This window comes from Schistocerca serialis, chromosome 3 (assembly GCF_023864345.2).
Source record: "Schistocerca serialis cubense isolate TAMUIC-IGC-003099 chromosome 3, iqSchSeri2.2, whole genome shotgun sequence".
NCBI lineage: Eukaryota > Metazoa > Arthropoda > Insecta > Orthoptera > Acrididae > Schistocerca > Schistocerca serialis.
The window spans coordinates 360,605,429-360,621,931 of NC_064640.1; the positions used below are offsets into that span (position 1 = coordinate 360,605,429).

The following is a 16,503-nucleotide window of genomic DNA, read 5'->3' on the forward strand; positions in this document are numbered from 1 at the left end:
AGAAACAAGCTGCGACTGCGGCTCTAAAGGTACTTGTCTTAAAATAGCACCATTTTACATATTTCATCCACTTTTAACACTTATCTCAAGCCAAATTATTTCGCACTTGGAATATATAATAGTTTCCTAAATATGATCGAATTATTTGCAGCTCTAAAATGCACGTGACCTTCACGGCTCAGTATTCTTTCTACTACAGTATTCCGTCAGAACTAAGTCAATCGTACGTAGATAAAAATAGAGTTCCAAACTGACTTTTCTCTAAACAAGGTGAGATTTTGATGCAGAGAAGAATAGCGTGGTTCCATTCTTTTCCGAGTCTACATCAAAATCAACATATATAGTCCTCAAGTCATTGTACAGTGAATAGCGGAGGGTACTTCTTACCAATGTTAGCGATTTTCCGTCTCAGGAAATCGAAGGAACAGTAGTTTGTATGCCTCTTATCTCATTATCATGGACCTTACGCCAAATATACGATGGTGGTGCCATACTATTAGCACAGTCTTTCTCAGGTACCGGTTTTCTAAAGTTCTCCGGCGGGGTTTCACGAGAAAATCGTTAGGTTTCTTGCAAAGATCTACGATCCTAGTAGCGTATCTCTGAATCTCCAACCATGACTGCTTGGTAAGGATTCCAAACGGTGCAGTTGTATCCTAGAATTGGTCACAATCACAGCCTGTATTCTCATTACTGTATAGCAGAATTTCATTTTCCCAGAGCCTATCCCACAAGTTGATAAAATTTGAAATTAGAATGCAAATTATATTGTGCTCTCACAGTCGTATGAAAGTACGAAGTATGTACTAGTATTCACTAACGGTGAGATTAAGTTTTGGTTATGTATAATCTTTGGAATTTATGAAGCTACGTTTTTCTGTCGTTGCGTTTACACGTCAAAAGAAGACTTTGCATTTACTGCAAACAACTACATAAAATTTCCTTGACGGTATCAGAACTTGCGAAGTATTTTGCGGTTACTGCTGCAGCAGTAAATGACTAAACTCTCAGTTAAAAATCTCTGACATGTTTCTTTTTTGAATTGGCACAAACAACGTAAATTCAGTTATCGTCTACGCGGTCTGTTACTTTCTATTTTGCTCTTGTATTTAAAACATAAAGTTGTAAAATTTCGGTAAAAATCAGTTCCACATTGAGAAACTCACCGGCAGTGATAATTAAGCCAGTTGTAAGTTCTCATGCAAGCGTATTTAGAACACGAAGAATTCTGGAGTGTGTGTGCGGTACCCACAGTGATTCAAAGAAAGGAGTCGGGGCAAGATCGAAACTCATTTTATTATCAGATCCAATAAATACAACAGGCATCTACAGCTAATGTGGTCTGGGAGGAACTGGAGCAAGCTATCGATGGCAGTGCTTTAAACAGGCGAGTGGCCTGAGGGACCTTACTACGACTACTTTGGAATAGTCTAAAAGTACTGAAGACTATGTGAATAAAATCATGCCAACCACTCATAAATTAGGAAATACTGAATTTGATGTCAACGATGAGTGGCTTGGAACACTAATGTTGGCCGGTTTGGAACACTAACGTTGGCCGGTTTGTCTGAAACATACAAACCGATGACAATGGGAACTGAAAGCTTAGTGCAGACCTTGGAAGAACAAAGCTTTTACAAGAAGTATCAGACCCGGAGAGTTTAGCATTTTTCAAGGAAAACAGGAGCACAAAGCAACACAACGAAACACTAAAAGGGGCAACGGTGCTTCAATTGTAAGAAATACAACTACATTGCTAGATAGTACCGCATAACGAAGAAAAAGACAACAAATAAATCTGAACAAAATAAACCAAAATAAAACTACCAGATTTTAGCAAAGGTGTACATTTGTCTCCTACTGGTTGCAAAGAACCTGTCACATGCATGACATGTCTCGAAACGAAACAAATCAGACTGCCATCCAATAACGCTGGCTTCGCAACCACTATAGTTGATTCACAAAGACATATGTGGTCCAATGGAAACTGCATCACTGGGAGATATGAAATAATTCATTACTTTCACAGATGGTTATTTGAGAAATTGCATATGTATTTTCCAAAAGGCAGATATGGTGTATTGGGAACTTTCAAGGCTTACAAAAGTATATTAGAAAATGAACTAAAGAAGAAAATAACATTAATTCGCTCAGTCAATGGTAAAGAGTATTGTAAAAAAGATTTCGAAAACTTCTTGAACAAAAATTGTACTAGTCGTCAGACGATTACTCCGTACCCCCTCAGCAGAATGGGATCGCAGAGCACATAAACAGGAACTGGTGGAAAGAGCTAAATGTATGTTATTTGAAGCTGTTTCACATAAACATTCTGTGTGGTGGCAACAGCGACGGCTGCCTATATTAGAAATAGATCGCCTATCAGAGTTATTGGTAGAAAAACGTCTTTTGAGATACGGTAAGGCAGGAAACCTGATTTATCATGTATGCGAATTTTTGGATCAAAAGTTATGACTTTAATTAGTAAGTAATGGTGCCAGAAATGGGACTCGAAGTCCAAAAAGCTCGGAATTGTGAGTTTACCAAAGACTATCGTCTGGTTGATCTTGATATATACAACATTACTAAGGATAGAAACACGGTATTTTTAGAACATGCAGTAAGCTGTGATAAAATATACTTCCGTTGTGCATCCGAGAGAAGCGTTGTACTACCTGAAGAATTTAAACAGAAGATATTAAAAGAGAATACCGAAAAACGCAGACAGTATGAAAATCTACAGATGATACTGTTAATAAGATTATGAGAAATGTTGTTGAAAGCTAATTAGATAATGATGATGGTACCTACATACCCGATGGTGTGAAAAACTCACGTCCTCTTATAACTTACGACCACGAAAACAAATTATTCAGAATAGGGAGGAAGAACAGGATACTTCAATTTATTTTTTCCAGTTACATGTGTGAATGATCCTCCGACTGTTGAAACTTTATCATTTGCTGAAGGTGATCAGTGGAAAAAATCGATGGATGAAGAATATGACTAACTGATGAAACATAAAACGTGGCCATTCATACTTCTTTCCCGAGGAAAAAGGGTTTTACCTTGTAAGTGGGTATTTAAGACGAAAAAAACAGGGAGAAATAATTGAGTATAAGACAAGATAAATGGTTAAAAGTTGTGTTCAAAGAAAAGGTGCTGATTATGATAAAGTCTACTCACCAGTTGTAAGTTACACTTCTGTTCGTTACCTGTTTGATTACTAAATACAAACTAGAAGTGGATCAGGTGGTTGCAGTAAGTGCACTTCTGCTGAGAACACTGCCGCGGAAAATCTGTATGTCACAACCAGAGATTAACTGAGAAGGCACCCAGGTATGTTTACTACATACACTATGTGATCAAAAGTGCCCGGACACCCCCAAAAACATACGTTCTTCATATTACGTGCATTGTGCTGCGACCTACCGCCAGTTACTCTATATCAGCGACCTCAGTAGTCATTAGACATGGTGAGAGAGCAGAATAGGGCGCTCCACGGAACTCACGGACTTCGAACGTGGTCAGGTGATTGGGAGTCACTTGTGTCATACGTCTGTACGCGAGATTTCCACACTGCTGTACATCCCTTTTTCCACTGTTTCCGATGTGATAGAGAAGTGGAAACGAGAAGGGACACGTACAGCACAAAAACTACGGGTCGACCTCGTCTGTTGACTGACAGAGACCGCCGACAGTTGAAGATGGTCGTAATGTGTAATAGGCAGACTTCTATCCAGACTATCACACAGGAATTCCAAACTGCATTAGGATTCACTGCAAGTACTATGACAGTTAGGCGGGAGCTGAGAAAACTAGGACTTCATGGTCCGGCGGCTGCTCATAAGCCACACATCACGCCGGTAAATGCCAAACGACTCCTTGCTTGGTGTAAGGAGCGTAAACATTGGACGATTGAACAGTGGGAAAACGTTGTGTGGAGTGACGAATCGCGGTACACGACGTGCTCGATCCGTCAAGGCTAAGGGTGGACCAACACCATATTGAATTCTAACATTACCGATAGAGGGCGCCACGTACTTGTAAGTCATTTTCAGCCAGGTGTCCGGATACTTTTGATCACATAGTGTAAGTCTCTGCATGGTTTGAAGGAAGCTAGCCGAAATTAGAATCGGAAAATAGACAATATACAGCTTGAAATAGGAATCAATAGTCAAGAATTGATACCTGTATATATTATTCAGTAGGCAAATCAGTAATGTTATTCTTTACAGCGTGTGTGGATGAAATACTAATTTTTGCTAGCCATCACTGAAAAAAACTAAAACAAAAGAAGAACTAAAATAAAAATTTTGCTTGAAATATAATGGTGAGGTGAAGCAATTTGTTGACTTAAACATGACCAGAAGTCGGGAAAATGATGTGATAAAACTAAATAAAAAGGAACTATATCAATGAAGTATTGGATTTTTTTGGAATGTCAGATTGCAGACCTGCTCGAACTCCCATTGAAGTGTAGGGAACATTTCATAAAAATCCTACTGAAAGGAGAGAAAATGTGTTCTAAATACAAGTCATGCGCTGTCTGTAGTATTTTGCACAACTGACAAGACCGAAATTTCGTATGCTGTAAACAAGTTGTCAATACTGCAGTGATCCACAGAACCAACAACGGCTCGGAGTGAATCGATTTCTCAGGTATCATCAGGGAACTGGATCTGCGGCTATGTTATAAGTTTTCATTGACTGAGAGATTACGTTCTGACCTGTAGGTTAATCCTTGGAGTTAGTAACGTTACGTTTTCCTGTCGTTATGCTTATAAGTTAAGAGAGACTTTTCATTTTTTGTAAATAACCTCGTAAAATTTTCTTCACAGACTTTCTCGTGTAATGAAAAAGGTTTATGTTTGTGCTGTATCAAGTCCATTTACTGAAGAAGTTCTCGTTGGCAGTGGATCAGCACGTCGAGGCATCCATCAGAAAAAGTGGTTCGACCAAATTGCGAATCAGCGATGGCGATCAGAACCTCACATCTCTCATATGACAGTTGCTAAGAGAAGTGGCACAGGGGCTTATGACAGCAACGAATGTCGCACCCAGACGATAGGAAGTGTCAAGAATCGTTCAAGAAGAGGCACAACGATCTTTGCTCCAAGCCTTAATGCAAGGCAGACACGCCTTGGAGAACAGCAGCAGCAACCTCCAGCTTAAGGTCGCAGCTGTAAAACAACCATCAAGCTTTCGTTTCCAGTAACCTGTGGGATGGATGTCCATCGCGAAATTGAATATTGCGGAGAAGAACAAATACTTGGAGGCCAGTGAATAGCACTGTAGAGATGGAAGCAGTGTGAAACTTCCTGTTAGATTAAAACTACGAGCTGAAGCGGGACTCGAACCCGGAATCCATCCTTTCAATGGTAGTGCCCTACCGACTGAGCTACTCAAGCACGACTGACGAACACTCCTCTTAGCTTTCATTTGCAAGTACATCTTTCTTACCGATTCTTACTGAAGTTCTGCAGCATACCTTGCAGACTAGCACTACTAGAAAAATGGAGCAGACCCCACGAAAGGCAAGTATCTGGATTACATTCCGGTGTGGCCGTGCGGTTCTAGGCGCTTCAGTCTGGAACCGCATGACCGCTACGGTGGCAGGTTCGAATCCTGCCTCGGGCATGGATGTGTGTGATGTCCTTAGGTTAGTTAGGTTTAAGTAGTTCTAAATTCTATGGGACTGATGACCACAGAAGTTAAGTCCCATAGAGCTCAGAGCCATTTGAACCATTTGGGTTACATTCCTGGTGCGCCACACAATTTTAACCTGCGAGTAAGTTTTACATCAGCGCACATTCCTCCATAGAGTGAAATATTCGCTCACTAAAAGACCGTTCGACGAGTGTTGCGACTCAACATGTTGAACATCACTGCAATTATATCTGCGCCAGATACCTGGAAACGAATGTATCTGTATTGCAGGATGAAGCCCATTGACTAGACTCAGCCAATGTCATTCCCCAACGCCCATATCCAAAAAACAAATGGTTCAAATGGCTCTGAGCACTATGGGACTTAACATCTGAGGTCATCAGTCCCCTAGACTTAGAACTACTTAAACCTAACAAACCTAAGGACAACACACACATCCATGCCCGAGGCAGGATTCTAACCTGCGACCGTAGCAGCAGCGCGGTTCCCGACTGAAGCGCCCAAAACCCCTCGGCCACAACGGCCGGCCGCCCATATCCGCTCCCTGCTCTAGTCATAGATTCCAATTGATCCCGTAATCGCCAAAATTTGTGTAGATGGAGTGTCGCCAGAAATAAATGCAGGTCCTCCTTGAATTCATGGCACAACGTTTCGGAGCTCAGAGTTAAGCACGTTGGGCATTCACAGTATTATTTGCACAGTAACACTTCATATAGTTTTTTGTAAAAATAATTATTTATGTAGTTATTCTTTTGGTAAAACTTAACCCCATATTACTAGTAAAAATTACGATTGCAGTAGGGTATAAAACAGGACACTATGTACTTAATTTGGTACTGTAGCTGTCACTGCCAAATGTAGACGTTGTCGTGCGGTGGAGGAATATTGGACGTGGATTGAAACTGTCAGGATGCACCGTATTAAAACTCGGCGTGATCTTAAAGTATTTTATTATTCCCGGCTACAGTGCTGTGTTCTCCTCTGTCTACGTCACAGGGCCCCGCGATGTCGAGGACGCCACTTCACTGTCAGCAAAACAGCTGGGTGCAGAAGGGCTACCTCAGCAACCGTGCAAAGTAGTGCGGCGTGCCGGCCGTGTACAGCCGCGGTGTTTTGACGACATCAGGATGCGCCAGCAGCCAACTCAGCGGCCATCGTCTTCATTGCCTCAGCGCCGCTCGCTGGGAGTTGCAGGGCGGCCCGCTGCGTGCTTCTTCGCCGTTGTTGTTAAGATCACGGGTGACAACACGCGCCCGTGATCCAACAGCCAAATCTGCGGCCCACGCCTCAGTATGCCTCCGGCGTGTGTTAGGAGCCAACAAGACAGCCCACGGTAGCGAATTGTGGAGTGGCCCGCCGCTGTCTGGCCACGGACCCCGCATTGGCCTCAGAGGGTCGAACCAGCGACCCGCCGTCGACTGAAACACTGGCGCCCCATCTGCTGCTACGTGTAGCCAGTGGTGTGACACGGCCCGCTGTCCAGGAGAGCTGCCACACTTTAATCCCCCTCGTTATAAAACCGGCACCTATTTATACAGGGCTGTGCGCCTCTGTTTTGCTGACGCGCCGCTCCGAGTCATGTACTCATAGCACCTAGGTTGGGCCAGTGGGCCCCTTCTGCCTGAAACTTGCGGCATGAAAACTGCTGCATTTACTCTTTTCAGCGGTTCTAGGGCTCTGTGGCCTCCATTCTTCTTCACAACCGCTGGTAAGCGTAACTTACTGTCAACAGTCCCACGCCTGGCTGTAACTGGTGCGCTCAGAAATACTGCATCGAATCTAACTTTTTCGCCGGCCGGAGTGGTCGTGCAGTTCTAGGCGCTCCAGTCTGGAGCCGAGCGACCGCTACGGTCGCAGGTTCGAATCCTGCCGCGGGCATGGATGTGTGTGATGTCCTTAGGTTAGTTAGGTTTAATTAGTTCTAAGTTCTAGGCGACTGATGACCTCAGAAGTTAAGTCGCATAGTGCTCAGAGCCATTTTTTTTCTAACTTTTTCCTGTGTTAAATGGGGCTGCCACTACAGTATATAACATACCACTGGAGATCTAATAATGGTAATTACCTAATGTGTAACCTTTAAATTGTGACTGCATCTAAATAAAATGCGGAGTAGTAAACTTTAGAAAGGTTTAGTAGCAATATAACATGTTCCCCCCTTTAGTGTGTTCTAGGGTTAAAAATTAGTCCGTCGAGATACTGTGAGGATGTGGTTCACTTAGTATCTAACTGATAGGAAGCAAAGTCTCATACTAGATAGGTTATGCAGCTGTCACGATGATTGCTCCTCTGAATCGACACAAATTACTACTGATGTTACACAGGGTTCAATTCTAGGACATTCCCTGTCATTGTTATATATAAATAACTTTCCATTTTACACTCAAAATAGTTATATTTGGTGACGATCAAGATGCAAGCCTGAAAAATAAACCTAATAGAGCTACAACTACAGAAGGAGTAAATAAATATTCAAAAGTAGTATTGACTGGTTCTCAGTAAATGGTTTATCACTCAACTTAAGGGGAGAAACCGTAACTCTTTCACTTCTGCACAATGTAAGATACACTGATGAGCCAAAATATTATTGCTACCTGCTTAATACCGTGTTGATGCATCTCTGGATAGGCACACAGCAGCGATTCTGCGTGGTATGGATTCGACACGTCTTCAGTTGGTTTCTGGAGGTGTAAGGTACCCTTTATCTATGCACGGGTCAAGCAATACCAGTAAATTATGGGGCGGCGGTCTGTGGATGTGAGGCTGGCACCAATAGCATCTAAGAAACTTTCCATATAGTCCAGACCAGGCGAATTTTGCTGTTAAGACATCAACGCGACTTCACTCTAATGCTCCTGAAACTACTATAGCACGGTTCTGGCCATGTGATACTTCTATCCTGCTAGAAAACATCAGGCATGAAGGGGTGCATGCAGTCTGCAATAATGTTCACGTAGTCCACAGCTGTCAGTCTGCCTTCTATTACTACCAGGAAGCATGGGTGCACGTGTCCCATAGCATAATACTGCCCCATCGGCCTGTACTTGTGACACAGTGGATATTTCTGGTAGCCATTCGCCAGGATGATGGCGTATCCGGATATGACCATCGACCTGGTATAAAAAGCAACGTGATTCATATGACTGGGTGACACATTTCCATTGATCAACGGTCTAATATTGACTGTTCCACACCAACTGCAATCGTAATTGATGATGACGTTGTGTTAGAATAGACACATAGGGGTCGTATGTTACTCAGCCCGGTGTTCAACACTGTGTGCTGATTGGTGCGCAGGCACTTGTGCCTGCACGAGTATTGTACTTGCCATCAGATCTGACACGTGTACCACTTTACAGAGCAGACAAGCCTCCGATCTCTATGATCTGTACCGAGCGAGGTGGCGCAGTGGTTAGCACACTGGACTCACATTCGGCAGGACGACGGTTCAATCCCGTCTCCAGCCATCCTGATTTAGGTTTTCCGTGATTTCCCTAAATCGTTTCAGGCAAATGCCGGGATGCTTCCTTTGAAAGGGCACGGCCGATTTCCTTCCCCATCCTTCCCTAACCCGAGCTTGCGCTCCGTCGCTAATGACCTCGTTGTCGACGGGACATTAAAAAAACACTAACCTAACCTATGATCTGTGGCGTGAACTTTTACCACCATATCGCCTTTTTGTGGATTCACCAATCTTCAGCCACTTTCCGTAGACGCTCATGACTGTAGTGTGATAACATATTTACAGAATAAATATCCGCTTCACTTTCTAGTAATGACCATAATTTATTCCACGACCGGTTTCGAAGATTAAAGCTTCATCGTCAGGTGCCACTAAATAATTATGGAAACATGAATGTGTGGCGGTCAGGCCAGTCAGTCATTGGAGATCATACCCATATCAAATAAAGGCAGGGGAGCATAAGGCCGGCAACCATGCGTAGACAGACGATACGGAAGTGACTATTAGCAGCCATAGCGCCCGCTTGGACAGTACGGCACTGAACTACCAGCAACCATAACGCCTGACTGGAAAGCACGACACGGAAGTGAGTAGTCACTTCCATGTCGAGCTGTTCAGGCTGATACTGTCGTTGCTCGTAATATACTCCCATGCCTTTGTTCGACGTGGGTGTGAACCCCAATGACGAACTCTCCTGACCGTCACAAATTTATATTTTCATAATAATTTGGTGGCACCTGAAGATGAAGCTTTAACCTTTGGAACCGGTCGTGGAATAAATTGTGATCATTACTTGCAAATTAAGCAGATTTTTATTCTATAAATATATTCCTCAGTTCTGGAAGCTCCCCTGATCAAATATTTAGCACGGGAACAGCTGATGATATTCGCTGATGTCCCATTGCACTCAGCCATAATAACCTGCCCCTTGTCAAAGTCGACTATGCCAGGGTGTTTTCCCTTTACGACCCCTATCGTTGCTACAATGATTCCCCATTTGTCTCTGCTCTTCTTGTATCTTTCCTTATTACTTTACGTACTTGCAAAGCCACTAGGCGGCATTCAGTCTCGTGATGGGCAATCGTCATTATGTAGTGTACATCATCATCAGTAGCTATACAGCAGATGGGACATAAACGTATATCAAACTGATTGTTGAAAATTTCTGACTGAGCATGTGGACCAGAACTGGAACAGGAAATTACATATTATCGATATTCTCAAACACCTCAATTTAGCAACGTTTCTCTCCTTGTAATTTCTGGGTTTGGTGATGAAATAATCAGAAAGTTACACTACTTTGCATACTTTCTTTCTTTAATGCCGTATAGAATAATTTTCTTGGCCAGTTCCACACAGAGACACAAAGTAGTCTACCAACTGCATAGAAACATGCTCTAAGGATACTATCTGATGTCCATTCTCGAATATCATTTGCGGAACTATATAAAGAAATATGCATACTAACAACAGAACCGCATTACATCTTCCCTGTTATGAAGTTTGATGTGAAGGATCAGGTATTATTTGAAAATATTTTCTCTATTAACCACAACTTTACCTTACTCTCTCACAGAAAGGAATAAAGTATGCAGCTATAAAAATATTTTGCCATCTCCCTTGTGAATTCAAGGTGATTACAGTTAATGAAAGCTTTAAAAACAAAATCATTTGTATATGACAGTTCCTACGCAGCAGATGAATTTATGAGTAGATATTATAAATTTTATCTCATTTGTGTAGCTATTACGACTCACAGAATATACAAAAAGACTAAACTATGTGTTCTACAAAGTCATTTTCAGTCAGGCGTATCCTTTTTGGGTTCATATTGTTGTGGGTGCATATTTTATTTTTCGGCTTTCGAAAAACTTTATATCGATCGCTGTATGAGAAAATAAAACCTTGAACTTGGCCGGAGACAGAAACTGTAGAATGCAATCTCCGTGAGGAAAAGGTGAAATCAATCAAATCAGTGTCATTACTACAAGGTTTGTTAAAAACCCCTTGACATAGGTTTCGAGGTCTTTAAAAACATCTTGTTCAGACATTACATTAGTAGCATCATGTTAATCATTGATCCTTCTGAAGGACACATTTTAAAGACGTCGAAACCTATGTCAAATGGATGCCATAAACTTTGTACTATTGCATCTGATTTGGCCATTTTTCACCTTTTCCTTACGAAGAGGGTGTAAAAGATGTTAACATGATATATCCAGCATTATTTTGACTGGAATAAGGTCGTCCTGATATCAGTAAAGGGACACGTTGCCCTGGTTGGACAGTTATGCTCGGTACTAAAGTAACTTGCTGTTTTATTGTGATACACAGGGTGTACATAAAGTCCGGGAACACTTTCAGTTATTTTTTGCACAAGAACTAAACATTGTACAGATGTCATACATACTGCATTTTGAAGAGAAGCACTGGAAGTTTTTTTACAAGCATTCGATACGCGAATCATGAGTGACTCGGCAGATGTCAATATGGTAATTCAATCCTTGCCATACCCGTCCCAGTACGGCGTCGTCGACTGTGGCAGTCGCTTCCCGCATTTTCTGCTACATCACGTGGTAGAGGCGGTACATACACCATGTCTTTAATGTGTCCCCACAGAAAAATGTTACTCGGAGTGAGATCTGGTGATCGGGGAGGCCATTTCATGAACTCCAACACACAGAAAGCTCGCTCCACACCTGAAATCGCTATGTTTGCGACTAGCGCTGACTATCGGCAAATTATCAAACTACGCTGTGGCGGTATACATGAAAAAAAAAAAAAACTCTCAGGGTTTCTCTTCGAAACGACATATGTACGATATCTGTGCAATGTTTGGCTCTTGTGCAATAAATAATTGAAAGTGTTCCCGAACTTTAAGTACACCCTGTATCACAAGAGACCTACAGTATATGAACGACATTCCAATTATTATTAATGTTCGGCTTCGGTGGGCAATACAGTTTGAGATTTTCCTTGAGTAACAATGAACGTCTTTCCAGATAGGCCGCGATACGTTTGCTGTCTGGTGCAAAGATTGGCGACCATATCTGAATGCGTGAAACTGGAAGACAATGTTCTTCGTTAAATGTAAAAAGAACTGCTTATTTAGTCGTGGGTAATAGATGCAGAAAGGTCCAGTTCATTGACAGAGGAGTAGGAAAGTGCACATCCTCTACGAAACAGATTGCTTTCAACATGTTTGTAAAAGTTAACCTCCGTTAAAAAGTAATTAACACTAAGGCAGGTTAATGTTCAACGACCCGCCAATGACACTGTCAGAGTCTATGAACATAAGCTCGGATTGAACAAGGGTGGCCCGGAAACGGCCGTGTATTTTTAAAAAGAACCGACCCAACAGTTTCCCTCGGTGATTTCGGAAACTTGGAAAATCTTAATCTGAAACCTCAAACTGAGAAGGATAAAATGAGATGGACTAACAGCAGAACAACAAAGAAGGGAAGTGTCATCTTACAAGAGAGTCACTCTAATGCGGAAATACTTGAAACGATAGACGTTCAATAGAATATAGCAATTGCGGACAAAAGATTTCTAAAGTTAATACTTGTGTTCTTATATTACAATATTGTCTTGCGTACTTTACGCTCTGCTGCTTTCACTATTTTCTCCCTCAAAGCTACAGAAGAGTTGAAGATTAGGTGTGTAGAATGAGTAACTAATGAATTGCGGAGAAAATTTTGTAGCTCAACTTGGCGAAAAGAAGCTACCGGTTCACAGGAGACATCCTGAGGCATCAAGAAATTGCTAATTTGGTCAAGTTGTAAAGGGAGACCAAGGATTCCCTGCAATAAACACTTTCTAATAGGTGTAAGCTGCAGTATTTATACTAAAATGGTGGAGTTTGTTGCATAGGATATATTAGAGGTGAGAGCTGTAGCAGACCGGTCTTTGGACAGAAGATAAATAAGAGTGCAAACACCAAACTTTGTAACTGCCAGTTTTCACAAAATGGGTTTTCAGAGCTATTGTGTTCTCGGTACTCAGTAGGACGTCACCAGACTAGTTCCGAGTGCAAAGTCATAAAGAAACATTTCCACCATCCACTACTAGATGGCACATGATCTTTATGTCAAGCGATGCTTCCCTATGGACTTACATCTCTTCTCCATTTAGTTGACGCACAGTTCGTGTGGAAATTGGTTCAAATGGCTCCGAGCACTATGGGACTTAACTGTTGAGGTCATCAATCCCCTAGAACTTAGAACTACTTAAACCTAACTAACCTAAGGACATCACACACGTCCATGCCCGAGGCAGGATTTGAACCTGCGACCGTAGCGGTTGCGCGGTTCCAGACTGTAGCGCCTAGAACCGCTCGGCCACCCCGGCCGGCTCTTGTGGAAAGCATGTAAACTGCATGTAAACTTTTGTTTGTATCAATAAAACATCTTTGTAATGAAAGGAGATGATTTGGGTTTCAAAAATAGTTGGAAAAGTGAGCGCAAAAACAACGTGTGTCTCTAACACTGTTAACCATATAGAAAGATCCGTTAACGATTTCTTCATCAACAGTAGAGGGATTTCTACAGTAAATTTCGCAACATCTGATATGAAAAATGGAGTTGTGCAAAAAACAGAAGACAAAATTTTCAATATTTTCATGAATTTAATTTTGTTATTCTTTTTTAAATAATGAAAGAAGTATCGGAAGTGGATTTTTTTGGTTCTATTAGCTGGTTCTATGAGCTGAAACATTTCTGCTTCACTTCTGTACTTTTACTACCACAAGTAAAACTAAATGCCTCGGTATTAATGGTACTTGAAACAAAAACACTGGTGTTGGCACACAGTCTATGGTATGGCACCTAGAATGTTCTTACCAAATTTATTGCCTGATTTGCCTCATTATTTCTCCAGTGATGAGATGAGCAACGTAACGCTGAGGTATCAGAATATATTCTCAATTTTCTAGGTTACAAATAAGTTATCTAAAGAAAGAGGTATATTGCTTTTTGATTCTCTTGATAAATGTGACATTTGGCACTTAGAACGATTGACGCTTCCACTCTTCAAATATTTTCAGAAAAGACTTCCATATACTTCAATTTTTATTAAATGTTAACTAATTTCTCTTTTTCAGCAACACTTTTTTTGCGATTGCTATTGACAATTTTATATTCTGCCTATTTGAGCCATCGCCAGGTATCTTCCTGCCTAAATTGCAAAGCTCATCTACTACTTTTAATGCTTCATTTACTAATCTCATTCCCTCAGGGCCACCTGACTGATTCGTCTAAATTCGATTATCGTATTTTTATTTTTAATGATATTTATCATATAACTTCTCAATATACTATCATTTCTATTCAACTGACTTCCCTGTTCTCTTACCGTCTCTAACATAATTACAGTGTCATTGGCAAACCTCAAACTTTGTATTTCTTCTCCCTGAACTTTAATTCCCTTTCCAGATTTTTTTATTAGCGTCCTTTACTGTTCGCTCAACGTACAGATTGAATATTGTCTGGAACAGGCTATACTTCACTCTCAATCGCTTTTTAAGTATTACGTCCCTCTCCTGCCCTTCAGTTGTTAAAGCTTGAGTCTGGGCTCTGTACAAGTTAACCGCTCGCTCCCTGTATTTTTATGTATTATAGAAGGCAAACACCTGTTGTTTTTTCCTACTCACCAATCGTGACAACGAAAAAACTGTTGCCATAAGCGTCTTGCAATTAAACTAATCTGTTTCGAAACACTTTGTTTTCAGAGAACGAATGTACACCAGATAAATATGTGCAAGAATAACGGTGTCTAGAACGTGACAGCCTGGCATCTTACGGACACGTGGCTTTTCTAAATCATTTCGGACGAATGCCGATATGGTTCTACATGAAAGACCCTAGTCTTGTTTAGTTGAGCTAATGATCCACTCCGAAAAGCTATGGGCTGAAGAGGTATTGATCCTTAATTCTCTTTCTCTTCCTTCATACGGCTGAGAGGTGTGAACAAACTTAGGTCGGTAATTAAGCAGCCATGTCGAATCCTAAGAACAGTGCACAACTATGGTCCTTTAACGTTACTACATAGCATTTGCTTGGGACTCACCGAGATCTTGGTGATCCCGCTAGGCGATTCCTGTTCAGACCAAGCCGTTGGCAACAACAGGTGAGTCGTTCATGGTCCGCAAATGCACGAGTCTTGAGCGTTGACCTGGAAGCATCAGAAAATACCTAAGAGATACGATCAGATACCTGTTTTGTATTAACTGTGAATATTTTATGAAGTTATAAGACTAGTTAAAGTGAACAAAAGAAATGTGCACCGGCGAACAACTATGAAAACGGTATCGTGAACCGATATAATAACTTTCCACGGCACATGAGGCTTGCTGTATTTTGACGAGCTTGTAACAATGAAAGCTTCATCTTAAATAGGACAGAGTTCAGAATCAGCAATGGTGGGCTGGGAAAGACACCATCTCGCCGCAGAAATAATAGTCGGCAGCTTTTACGGGCTTCCCGCAGAACCACATCGCACATCTACACTCCACTACAGTCGAGCAAATCAGTAGAGCAGCCTATAAACACCTCTAATGTAGTCACAAGTTAGTTGGCTACGTGTTTTGTACAGAAAGTGCACGGCAAGTGGTCTCAGGGTGGATCGTGCCGACATGTTCATAGAAGTATGAAGTTTCCACAGTATCTACGACTATATTGTAGTAAGTCACGCATTCGAGAAAATCCAACATCAAACTACCCACTAATTACATTTTCTATCGATGATATTGGACTGCTTGAACACAGAAAAGATATGGAATGTAAAGAAGTGGCTTCAGTCAGATGTGCATATTGTTATCTTTCACTTTGCTTAAATCACTCAGCAGAAAAATTTGCTGTTGAGGTAACGTAATCATTTTAAGCAGAAGGAAATATACCAATAAGTTACGACATTGAATGTGTGTGTGGTTTTTTATTACATTACTAGACATTAAAATTGCTACACCAAGAAGAAATGCAGATGGTAAACGGGTATTCATTGGACAAATGTATTATATTAGAACTGACATGTGATTACATTTTCAGGGAATTTGGGTGCATAGATCCTGAGAAATCAGTACCCAGAACAACCACCTCTGGTCGTAATAACGGCCTTGATACGCCTGGGCATTGAGTCAAACAGAGCTTGGATGGCATATACAGGTACAGCTGCCCATGCAGCTTCAACACGATGCCACAGTTCATCAAGAGTAGTGACTGGCTTATTGTCACGAGCCAGTTACTCGACCACCATTGACCAGACGTTTTCAATTGGTGAGAGATCTGGAGAATGCGCTGGCCAGGGCAGCAGCCGAACGTTTCCTGTATCCAGAAAGGCCCGTACAGGACCTGCAACATGCGTTCGTGCATTATCCTGCT

At 41.6% G+C, this 16,503-nt stretch overlaps 1 protein-coding gene across 7 annotated transcripts in view; it reads right to left on the minus strand.

Moving 5' to 3' along the window:
- LOC126470165 (cAMP-regulated phosphoprotein 21) overlaps positions 1-16,503 on the minus strand; it is a 1,039,480-nt gene that overhangs the window by 639,663 nt on the left and 383,314 nt on the right. For 5 of the 7 annotated variants that reach the window (XM_050097797.1, XM_050097799.1, XM_050097796.1 and 2 more), the window contains exon 4: positions 15,194-15,298. The exons of the other annotated variants lie outside the window; for them this stretch is intronic. The gene's annotated coding sequence lies outside the window, so the exon portion shown is untranslated. The remainder of the gene's footprint in view (positions 1-15,193; positions 15,299-16,503) is intronic. 7 annotated transcript variants of the gene reach the window in all.